The following is an 11,817-nucleotide window of genomic DNA, read 5'->3' on the forward strand; positions in this document are numbered from 1 at the left end:
CTTTGCCTTGCTAATCTCCCTAGGCAACTCTTTTTTTCTTTATCGCCATGGGAAGGACAGGAGCAACCTGCAGAGCACGTGTTCGTGATAGCTGCTCAGGATAGCTGTCCCTGGGCTGTTCTCCCAAAAGCATTCATCCCAAAAGAGAGCTTAACTCAGCGTGAGCCCCCGGGAGGTGTTTCAGCCCTGCTGCAGCTGCAGCCAAACCACTGGAGGAGCAGAACCAAGTGCCAGTGGTGGGTGCATCCCGACTGGAGAAGGGATCACACAGCACAAACCAGCCCCGGGGGGGCTCAGAACATGCCACTGCAGTGTGGGTGGCAGCTCGGCTCCAGCCTGGTGTGGGAAGTGAGCTGTCAGGTTGTATTTCCTACATCCCGCCTCAGCAGCCACGAGTATTCCCTTATACTTTTCCAATACTTTCCGTTTTCTCTTTTCCTTTCCAAAGAACCACAGATGAGCTATATGGTCTCACACAAATGAAAAAGAAGGGCTGTCATTCCAACAAATTACAGCTGCTGGTACCCTGGAGCTGTCAGAGCATAATCTGTTTTGAAAGAAATCACACTGGTAGATTTTGTGGGGATGGATGGATGGATGGATGGATTGAGTCATGCTTAGCTCTGGATGGGGCTCACCAGAGAGGGATCAGATATTCTATTTTCTGAAGCTCATTTCTGAAACCTGTTGTGCCTTGGGATAGCAGTTACCATTCAATCCTGGGCCACACACACAAACACTATATAAAATAGAATCTCGCTTGTTTGCTGCTTTTAAGCTCCGTTTTTAAGCCCAGGAAAGGGCACATTACATGGCTCCAGATACTGCAGTGTGCCCCCGAAGCAAACAGGTGGGCCTGAGACCTTCTATTACTTTCAGTAAACAATTTTCAAACTTACAGAAAACCTTTACCTGTGCTGGGTTGAAACACTAAAAACAGCCCCTTGAGGGCGGTGTTCGGAAGAAAGGGCTGCCGGTGTCCCCCTGCACGGCGTGGTCCCTTGGATGCTCAGCTCGGGCTGCCAGCTGCCGCCACGGTGACACCTCAGGCGGTGCTGAGGGCTCTCCCCTCGCACCCAGGGGAAGGGAACAGCGGTGAAAGCACAGAACAGAAGAGCAGTGCCTGAGGGGCACTTTGCCCGGCCTGCCCCGGGAGCCGCTGTGAGATGCAGCCGGGAGATGGCAGCAGGCTCCCAGGGATGCGCGGCTGCGGGCGCTCCGCTGCCGGCGCCGGGACACGCGGAGCCGCCGGAGCGGCGCTCGGGGGACGCCGCTGTGCCCTGCACACGCCCGGCCCGGCTGTCGAGGGGCCGCAGCTTCGCGCAGCCCCCGGGGCAGCCTCTGGTCCCCGCCGAGCGGCGGCACCCGCGGGGGACGCGGCGGGAATGGTTCGAGCACACCTGGTCATCCCCTCCGGCCTGAGCGGGTGATGGGCTGGCCATCCAGGCGTTTGCCGGGTGTCAGTGACCCGTTCTTCATCTTCTGAGTGTTGTTTGGGGGAGGGAAAAAAAAGCTTAACAGCATCCCTTGTCAAATTGTGCATCTGGAATGACTCCTCCTTCCCCTGTCCCCCGCACGGTGCAGCTGCCAGTGCCCCCCAGTGCACACCAACTCCTTGCTGGAGTGCACCATCAGAGCTCGAGCAGAGAAACTCAGAGAAAAACCTCAGTCTTAGTGTTTGCCTTTCCCAAGATAATAAATCCACCTCATGATTGCTGCCACTTTCTTTTTTTCCCCTACTCTGTCCCTATTTCTTGCCTGGCTTTGCTCTTTGGGGTGCATCCCCAGGAACCTGCTGTGCACCAACGTGGCTCACTCCTCATGGGATCCCACCACTGCCTGAGATCCTGGCCTTCAACCCCAGCATTTTGTAAACAGAAGAACCTGAGGTTTGCTTCCAAATGCAAGGCTGTGCTTTATAATCCCTGTGAAAACAAAAGGAACTAAGGGGGGGAAGAGCTGCAGGTAAATTCAGATGGCAGAGCAGCTCGCAGGAGGAAAGGCTCAGGGTGGCAGTGGTGCCCTGCCATGGGTGATGTGGGTGCCTGCACCCAGAGGAAGCCACTCGTACGGAGAAGCCCATCAGGGACAGGGCACAGAGGCTCACCAGGAGCTGCCCTGCCCTAGGATAATCTCACCTGCGGTGCATTAAGGTCCAAGCCAGGGCTGAACATTTCCAGCAGCCCAGGGCCCCATCTGGCAGGTCTGGAAAGCCCCCAGTGCGGGAGGTACCCTGGCTCTGCAATCTTTTTGTGCCAGATGTTCTGAGCCCAAGCCAGCTCTTCGGGGTTACCTTCCCAGCCTGGTCACAGCCCCATGGCACCGGCCCACCCACCCCAAGCTCACCCTAAATAGTTGTGCATCATCAATAACAACAAGATCCCGGCAGGGGAGGCTTTCGGAGGTGGGAGCCGTGACTCATCCCCTAGGGCCTGTAGCTCACACAGCATATGGCAATGCATTTTCAGAAACTCGGCATGCACAGAGGGAGACACAGCGTGTGCCAAACCAGGGAGCGTGGCAAGAGGCTCTCCTGGTAACAAAGGTGCCACAGATTGGCTCCTGCATTCCCCTGTGCCTGCAGGAGACACGTGAAGCCCAGGAAAGCGACGGTGGCTGTCCTACATCCCAGCATCCCCCCTCCCACTGCCTCACCTGTGCGAGCTGCTCTCCTCACACCCCGTCTGCTTGACTTTGTAACGGGGAATGCAAGCCAGAGGATACCCACATGCATCCTTTGGTAAATTAAGAGAGATCAGATTCCACCTTGCCAAAAGTATTTGTGTGGCTCCTTGTCTTGTCCTGGATGCTCTCACTTCTCCTGAAACACCAAAGGCGATTTAGCCCAAACTACAGACTGTACTTTCAACCACTGGGACATAAATCTAGAAGCAATTCCACTGCCATTAATGGTGGTGTTCTGGTTTCATTCCAGCACACTAGAAATGAGAGCCTGGCGCAGGTCACAGGCAGGGATAGATGGATTATCAATATATCATTGTGTCTGCCTTCTTCTCCTCCTTTTTTTTTCCTTTTTTTAAGCAATTCTGGAATGATTTACCATTGCTACACATCTTAGTAACTTCTTTTGGGGCTGCATTTGCAACACTATGGGCTCCAGCTCAGCACTGCCACTGTGAGATTTACTGCAGCATCAACACAAGCTGGGGCAAACCCTGTTTAAATGGAACCACTCTGGATTCAGGACTAAATCATTTAAAGAAAATCACAGTAACTGTCCAGGAGCACATACATTCAGTAAGCCCTTGGTGATAGCTGAAACTAATTTAACCCTGTGGTTGTGCCATGTAATTAGCATTCCTACTGCTGAATCACACACTGATTGTTCAAAATCGTATTCCAAAAGAGGGCAGAGGAAATCACACTGATGCCAGAGATTGCCAGGGATGCAGTGGAGATGTGCTGCAGTGTCTGCATGATGACAGCTTGTGATAGAACCTGGAGCAGCCACAGCCTTTCCGAGAGTGAGGCTCAGGGCTGTGCAGCTGAGCCCCAGAGCCCCGACCCACACAGCTCCCCAGGGCCTGCGGAAGCTGCCGGAGCAGAGAGCAGCCGGATGGGACTCCTGGCTGAGCCATCCCTGAAACCTGCAGTGTGAAACTGCTGTCCAGCTCTGCTGGGCACTCCAGGAGGCACCAGAGATGCAAACTGCCAGCACTGCCTTTCCCAGGGTGATGAATGCCAGAGAGGCTGATTTATTTCTCCCTCTCTATCCTACCTCTCAATCAAACCTGACATAATTTTCTCTTTGATGAAACTGCACGTTGGATTGCCTCTGCCTTGCTTCCTAGGATAGCCAAGCTCCAGGCAGACCTTCAGCATGCTGGAGGGGGCAGAAGAGACCAGTGGCCAGCATGAGCTGCCCTCAGAAAGCTGGGGCTTGAGCTCTCTGAGCGATGAAGGGCTGAGCTGGGACATGGCCAGGATGGATCCTCAGCAGACTCCAGCATGCTCCCAAGCAGGTGCCAACTGCCCCACTCCTCAGGCTCTGTGCCTGCTTCCCTTCCCACCTACTTCTTTAAAACCTCTTGCACATCTCAGAAGGATGGCACTGCCATCCCACAGCTCCCCCCAAATCAGAAAATGGTCAGTCTCCAAAATACACTTCATCTTGGGGAGCCCAAGCAAGCACCATCACTAAGTCCACTAAATCAGCACTGGTCCACTAAATTAGGGGTGCTCTTGAGAACACTTTGAGAGCCTCGGGGCAGACAGGCACACTCATACCACCTCCATTTACAATTTTAAGAAGTGAGTGGCTCAGATAAAGGTTGAAATAATTTGAGTGGCCCCAGCTCTCATGTAAAACCCCCATACATCAAACCTCTGCACACCCAAATGCTCCCCTTGGAAGACAGGGAGGACTGAAACATGGCCAGGCTCTCCCCACTGCACAAGCCCAGCTCCAGAATCGACAAAGATCTGTTATTTTCAGCAGATCCACAACAAGCAACAGACTGGGGGGAAAAAAAGGCAAAGCTCAGTGTGCAAAACTAATGGAACAGGAGGATGCCTCAGTCTCCCAGCAGAGCTGAGCTGCACAAACAGCCACTGATCCACAGGGCCCTTCCCAGCACCTGGCTAGCCCCAAAATCTCCAGCTGCCAAAAGCCTTAGTGACTACTGGGCTCTGTTTCTGTCAGCTCTTCTCAGCAGAGCGCGACACGCTCGTCCTTCAGCTCAGCCAGCTAATCAGGCTAACAGGGCAATATGCACCACATCTTCCTGTGGTACACAATCAGCCTGAAGCTAGGTTCTAGTGTAAATCTTACCAAATATGTCTGTAGAACTTCAAAATCACGTAATTGGACTCAACTGCAGAAGAAACGTCCATGGGAGACCTCGATGCTGCTTAATCTGCGCAGGGTGGGAGAAAGAGAGAACAAGGTGGGGCTGGATGGGGCTCAGAGTAACCTGCTCTGGTGGAAGGTGTCCCTGCTCACGGCAGGGGGGTTGGAATGAGGTGATACTTAAGGTCCCTTCCAGCCCAAGTGTTTTCACTAGGCTTGCTGGAGACTGAGTGTTGGCAAGATGCTCCAGAGAGGTCAAGTTTTGAAAGTGCAGTTCAGGGAAAAACCAACAAACTGAAAATGTGAGGAATGTTATCCTCTGTCAACCTGCATTTGGTACCCTTGAGTTACTATACTACCTGCTAGACTAAGAAGGGGGTGTTTAGAGTCACACTTTGGGTGGTGTTTTGGAGGCAGGAGCTCCACAAGTATTAGGGAAAATATATCTCAGCTCAGAAATAAAGATACCATTTTTAAAAGCCTATTGCCTCCATCTGAGGTGGGGTTCAGACAGCCCAAATGGTTCATTTGGCCTCTTCCTAAAATACACTTGACCCTGTTCTCTGCTTGTTGGACTCTGCATTTCCCCTTATGGGGAAATCTGTCACAAGGGTTCATTTTGCCCACAGTTTAATGAGGTCTGTGCAAAAGGCAAAGAGCAGAGCTTTGGGATACAGCCCAGATGCAGCTGGGATGCTTGTTCTCCTGAGCTGCAACCCCCCTCTGTGACCATTCTGCATATCTAAAAATGCCTCCTTTCTCCTGTTCTGCTTCTCTTTTGTGAGCAGCACCATCTGGGCAGGGATCCCCTTCTCCTGCTTATGAGAAAACCTTCAACACATTTCTAATAGGGAAAAAGTGTTAAGCATGGAAGCAATATCCTTTAAAAGACACTAAATCTGCTGCATGAAGCCATTTGGCATATGCCATTCATTGTGAGGGCTCCTTGGTGAGCACACACAAGGCTGCTGCCACTGCTGGAAAATTCAGACATATCCCCCAAATGGCATATTAATAATGAGACCTTTCAAAGGAAGATCTGTGACTCATCCAAGAAGAAAAATGGGTCATTCACTGCACTGAACTCTCCAAACAAAACAGCAGCTTTTTTTGGGCTTGCCCAGTTTAAACCAGAAAAATAGAGAAAGTAACAGGAGAGAAAAGATGGTGGCTGCAGCTGGCAGACAACATGAGCAGTGAGAGCCTGCACTGGCATTTTGGGGTTAAAAATCCCACCCTGACAGGCATTTTGTGTCTCATATGGCTCTCAGGAGTGCAAGATCTGCAGCATCCTTCATTACTACCTCACCCCACTCCACCCAAAGCCACAAACTCTCTAGTCCTTCCCCAAAAATTCACCAGTCCTCTCCCAAAAGTCACATCCTGGAGGTACCCAGGGTGAAAGGGACCCAAGCCACCAGCACCAGGATGCTTTGGGAACCTGGTGGCTTTTGCCTTGGCAGTCATCCTGCAAGGGACATCCCTGCAGCAGGGAGCACCCAAGGGGCCAGGGAAACATGCAGTGAAGGGTGAACTTGCTGTAGGTGCAGAATACACCCAAAACTGTCAAATCTGAGCAAGGATTTCCAGTGCCCACACTGTGTTACTGCCAGGGCAGGAGCCACTCTGCCTCACCTGTGTGGATATGGGGCCCTAGCACTGAAATCCCTGTTGGGCAGGTGTACCTGGGGGATCAGAGGGATCATGTGCACAGGGACACGCAGCCCCCAGCCAGCTCCTGCTGATCCCTTGGTGGAGTCAATGCAGAAAAAAGGGCAGGTTGCAAAGCTGGCATTTAAGATTTCATTAGAGCTGTTAATCTTATTGCTATTACCATATTATAATCATTTTCACAACACATCTAAGTCCAGGGCAGCTATCCATCCCGGATTATTACACCCATTATTTGCATTCAGCATTTATTTGGGACCATGACTTCATACAGTGCTTTGGAGATTAATAAAGACCACGGCCCTTTCCTGTAAGCAGTTGCCCTCCACACTGATGAAATACAAAATTTAATTGCTTTAACCCATACTTCTGCTGTTTCCTTCCTCTCCCCCTGCCTGGGATCCTCACGTTCAGTGGCTGCTGAGTGCAGCCCGTGCTGGTGGTGGGAGGACAGGGGCAGCTGGCCATGATGGGGAGGAGATCCAGCAGCCCCCGTGCTCCACACGGGCACCTGTGCCAGGGCTGCTGAGCAGAGTGGGACCCCATGCACGTGTTACATCCTCATGTGGACAAGATGCACAGAACTTCTATCTACAGACCTGCCACAATGTTCTGCCTCGTAATTTAATTATCTCAACAAGACAAAAGAGGAGCTCATGGCAAGTGGCTTTTTGCTGCTAAGCAAATACTTGACAAGGAATGCTGAGCTCTTAAACAGCTGCTGGGTTGTGGGTCAATTGACTTTCAGGAACCCAGGGCCATAGAGTCTAAACAGCATCCAAAACAAAATAATTTTTTCTTCAGGATAAAAAGAGAAGCCTGCCCTATCCTCTCCTACAGCCACCCCTGAAAGCTCCAGCCAGCCCTGCAGCATCGTCCTTTCCCACTGCTCCACACTGAGTGCCAGTCTGCAATGCCAAAACCCAGTAAGCATTTAATCTGAGCTGGCATTTTTCCAAGCCTCAAAGTCTCCATGCACTCTGGAAACAGAGGATGGTGGTTATTCCTCTGTGAGCGGGATCACAGCCATCCCCCCTCAGCTGGTGGGTGCTGCTCCTGGGGCCCCTCCTGTCTTGTGGCTCTCACCTCCTCCCTTGAACACACAGGGACACAGCAATTCCTCAAAGTACCTTTGAGTTAAACCTCTTGCCTTCCTGCTGTGTGGCTGATTCTCAAGAACAGCCAGAGGAGGATATTTTATTTGAGTCCTTTCCATGCAAGAAGACAGCTTCCTGTCAAGCCTTCCCCTGTCCCATCCTGGTCTCCCATGACAAGTCACTCAGATTTTATGTTAACCCAAGCAATGGCATGAAGACAAATGGATGTCAGAGGGGATGAGCAGAGCAAGCACCCTCTTCCTAGGCCAGGGGTATGTTCCTGGGTGTCTGTGGCAGGGATGCTGTCACAATGCACCCACACTCCAGCAGAGCTCCCATTCAGAAATCTGCTCAACAACGGCACCACTCGCTCCCTCACAGCCCTTGACAGACAGGGATTTGTTGGCATCCTGACAAAGAGCTTCACAAACGAGGCAATCAGCAGCCCAGTATAATTTTCAAGAAATACAAATGAGCAAATATCTAGTTGCCATGGTAACCCTGAGAGTTGGACCCAGCTTTTTTGGTAGATTCCCAAATGCAGCTACATTTTGCCAGCACAGCAGGAGCGCAGTGCCCAGGACCCCGCCTGGGGACAGCAGCCAGGATAGCTGAGCAGCATCAGCTCTTTCAGCATCAGCCCAGAACAGCCCTGTCCTCTCTGACCAGCTCCAGGTGCCCACAGCTGTGGATCCCTTCTCTCTCACGTCAGCTGCGCTCCGGCTCCGTGTCCTTCAAGGCTGACTGGCTTTCCGAGCAGGACCGCAGTGGGAATTGTGTTCCCATCAGGTCTGGGCTTTGCCTCTGATCAGCGGCAGCTCTGGCAATTTGCACCCAGGAATGAAAGTTTCCAGCCAAGTTACTGAGCCCCAGCAAAGCAAAACTGGTTAATGGCAAACATAACCACTCTTTTTGGGTGGCCGTGCTGCAGAGCCCTGTGCCAAACAGGGACAGGGCCCACAGCCAGCTCTACCCACCAAGGCAATTTTCTCAGGAACCCTGGAAAGCCTTGGCCACAAAAGAGGAGACTTTTGGGGTACCAAAAGGGAACAATCAAAAGCACACTGGGCCCTGGCATGAGCCAGCTCCTGTGCTGAGCCAGCCCCACCCCAGGGTCCCCGAGCCTGGAGGAGCCCCCCACAGCCATGAGCCTCTCCGAGGGGCACTGGTGCTGCTGGAAGTTTCACTGAGCTTTTGCAATTAGTTCAGGTGCCATTACACACCCACAGCTTCCAGGGCCTATAAACCCAGCTTGATTCTGCCACAGCCGAGCCCTTTGGCTGCCCAGGAGGAGATGCACTTCCCAGCAGGTTTGTCCCCGCTGGCTCCCACTGTCCCGCTCGTTCCCTGGCAGCAGCAGGGAGCAGATGGTCCGAGGCGGGCTGGGAAAGCCCTCCTGCAGAATGGCAGGGGCTTCTCAGTGCAGCCAACATCCACTGGGACCCACACAGCACGGGGCCACATCCTGCTCGCCTTCCCCGTGCCCCACTGCTCTGTGTCTCCCTGCTGTGGGATTTAACACCCACCCCATTGCACAGGTGGGTAACGTCATCTGTCACAGGGGCTCGTGGCTTGGGGGTTTTCTTGGTGCCTCACTGTTGCAGCCAGTCTGTAATGTACTCTCTGAGCTGCTCAAAGCATGTTTTTTGGTCCCGAGATATTTTTGTTCTCTGTCAAAGGGAACCACTCTGCAGCATCCTGGCCTCGGGGCAGGAGCTGAGCCACTGCTCAGGCAATTAAATCCAAGGGAAAAGCACAAGAAAAAGCTCATGATTCAGCTGTGCAGCCCTTATTCTCCCAGTCATTTACGGGGGAAAAAAAAATCTTAACCGAATTAATAGAGGAAAGGACAGCCCAGCCCAGCCCAGCCAGGCGTCGGAGCAGTCAAGACAATCACCGGGGAGGAAAACCCTGGCCAGGCCGTGCCAGGGCAGCCCCAGCGTGCCAATAAGCTGTGACATCCATCTCCTGTACTGCAACATCCAGCAGCATGTCTCAGAAAATAACCATGATAGGGATAAAAGGAATCAAAAGGTCAGAGGTGCCCATCTCTCCCCACTGCCATGCCAGGGCTGGGGGCAATATTGCCTCTACAGCTCACCAATAGGGTACAGGAGGGTAAAGACTATTTTGGTTCACTCCCAGGCTACATCATACACTGTTCTCACTTACCCCAGCTTTCATGCATTACAAAAGAAGGTGTTCAACTCCTAAGAAAATCAGTGTCGCAAAAAGACCCCCAGGAATCAGTCACTTGCAAGTGATGTGCAGGAGAGGTGTCAGTCCTGCTGCTGCCAGGTTTCCCACTGCCTGCACCACAGAGCGAGTCAGAAGGGAGAAATTCAAGATAACAAGGGAGTGAGGGGTTATGGGACAAGGAGAACAAAAAAATAATAAAGTTCAACCTGGAGAGCTGGAGCTGCTCCAGGCCATGCAGAGTCTGGAACCGTCCATGCCGAGAGAAAGGGCGTGGCCCATCTTTCATCAAGCCAGATCCACTAGAAGTTCATTAAGGAGGTGAAAACTCCTGTTGTTTTCTGAATTTTATTTGATTACTGTGAAACAGAAGACACTGGCAAGGACAGAGGGTTGATTTTTAAGTAAGGACCCTGGAGCCAAAGGAGAAAGACAGGGGGGTTGGGAAACAAAGCCCCTATTAACTTTGGTCCTGACTTTCAGGTCATGCATGTTCAGTCCTTTTTACCTGGAAATGAAGATGTTAATTGGAGGTGACAGCTTTCATTGGGCTCCCCATTAGCAATATTTTCAACCACAGTAGGGCCCGGGTCTTCAAACGCTTTCCCAAGGGAAGGTTTTAACCTTTCTTTTGAAACATCTCGTACCACTTGCAGGGAAAAAAAGACAGTTGTTTGGCTCGAGGCATACCAATCCCCGGCCGTGGTGAATTCCCAGCTCCTCTGAACAGGAGACACGGGAGAAACAGGGAAAACAAAGTGGGGAGAGGCAGCCAGGAGCCGCGCTGGGCACCGTGCGGCAGCACCTCAGCATCTCGCATCTCGCATCTCGCATCTCGCATCTCGCATCTCGATGGGTGGCCCGGGGGCTCTGGGCTGGGCTGGCCCCACTGCCTGTGCTGGGACTGAGCTCTGCCACCGAGACGGGACCACACCTCAGTGCATCACACACGTCCTGCACCACCCCTGGGGCCTCAAACCCTCTTCTGCCACAGACCACATCAACTTTTTCCAGCTCGTTGGATCCAAGAGCTTTCCTTTTAAGCAGCTGGTTTCTTTACATACTGTTATCATCCACATATAATTTATTATTTTCAGGTGAAACAAAAGCCTCTAGAAAACACATCCAGTGCTGAAATCCAGAACTGAAAACTACACAAATGGCTAACTTTTCATATAAATATACGAATGGTGTGTATATAAATTTTAAAAATCCAATAAAAATAGTTTCATTTATATGTATTACCCATTTATATAAATATTCTTATATATAAAAGTACATAATCAGGGATGACAGCATTTCCTTATTTTAGAGACTTCCTCCAGCACACACATTCCACTTACAACACCATTATTACCCCACCAAATTTTCTAGTTTCTCTCCAAGTGAAAACATACCTTAGCTGAAAGCTCCACTGCCATCTGAGGAAGCAACTCCAAGCTCCCAGCAGAGCCTCAGCTGCTGACCTCAATTGCATCTAGTGTGACCACTCCGGAAAGTCTTAGTTTTGGAATGCTATGTTTCTAAGATGGTGGCATCAAGGGGGGCCAGACAGTTTTATGACAATGCTTTACTCATCTTTGCAGGCAGCAGCTGAGGTGGGGCAGGCCCTGGGGCTTTACCAGAGCAGGGACAAAAGGGATTCAGGGCTCCTAGGAGAGGGCAAGGAGCCCCTCTGCACAGGGCTCCTTGCAAAGCCACCTGGATGCTCCAGGGCTGTGAGGGATCAGAATTCACCCCAGGGCTCCCTGGGGAGCACTGGATTTACTGCCTCTGGCTGGGTCCAGCAGTGCCCTTGGAGCTGCGTCCCCTGAAGGAGAAGCGCCTTTTTCCCTGGATGGTGCTGCCCTTCCCTTGGGCCCTGGCACCAGCACAGCCCCGCTTGCACCCAAACCCTGCAAATGAGCCCTCGTCCAAGGAGGAGTGTCCCCTCTCACTGAGCAGGTCACACAAGGCACACAGCAGCTGCCACAACCACGCGCTCCTCCCCAGAAATCATTTACCTGGAAGACAGAAGTGCTTCTGCGGTGCCAGTGCAGCAGA

Source organism: Coloeus monedula, assembly GCF_965178545.1.
Source record: "Coloeus monedula genome assembly, chromosome: 16".
Taxonomy (NCBI): Eukaryota; Metazoa; Chordata; class Aves; order Passeriformes; family Corvidae; genus Coloeus; species Coloeus monedula.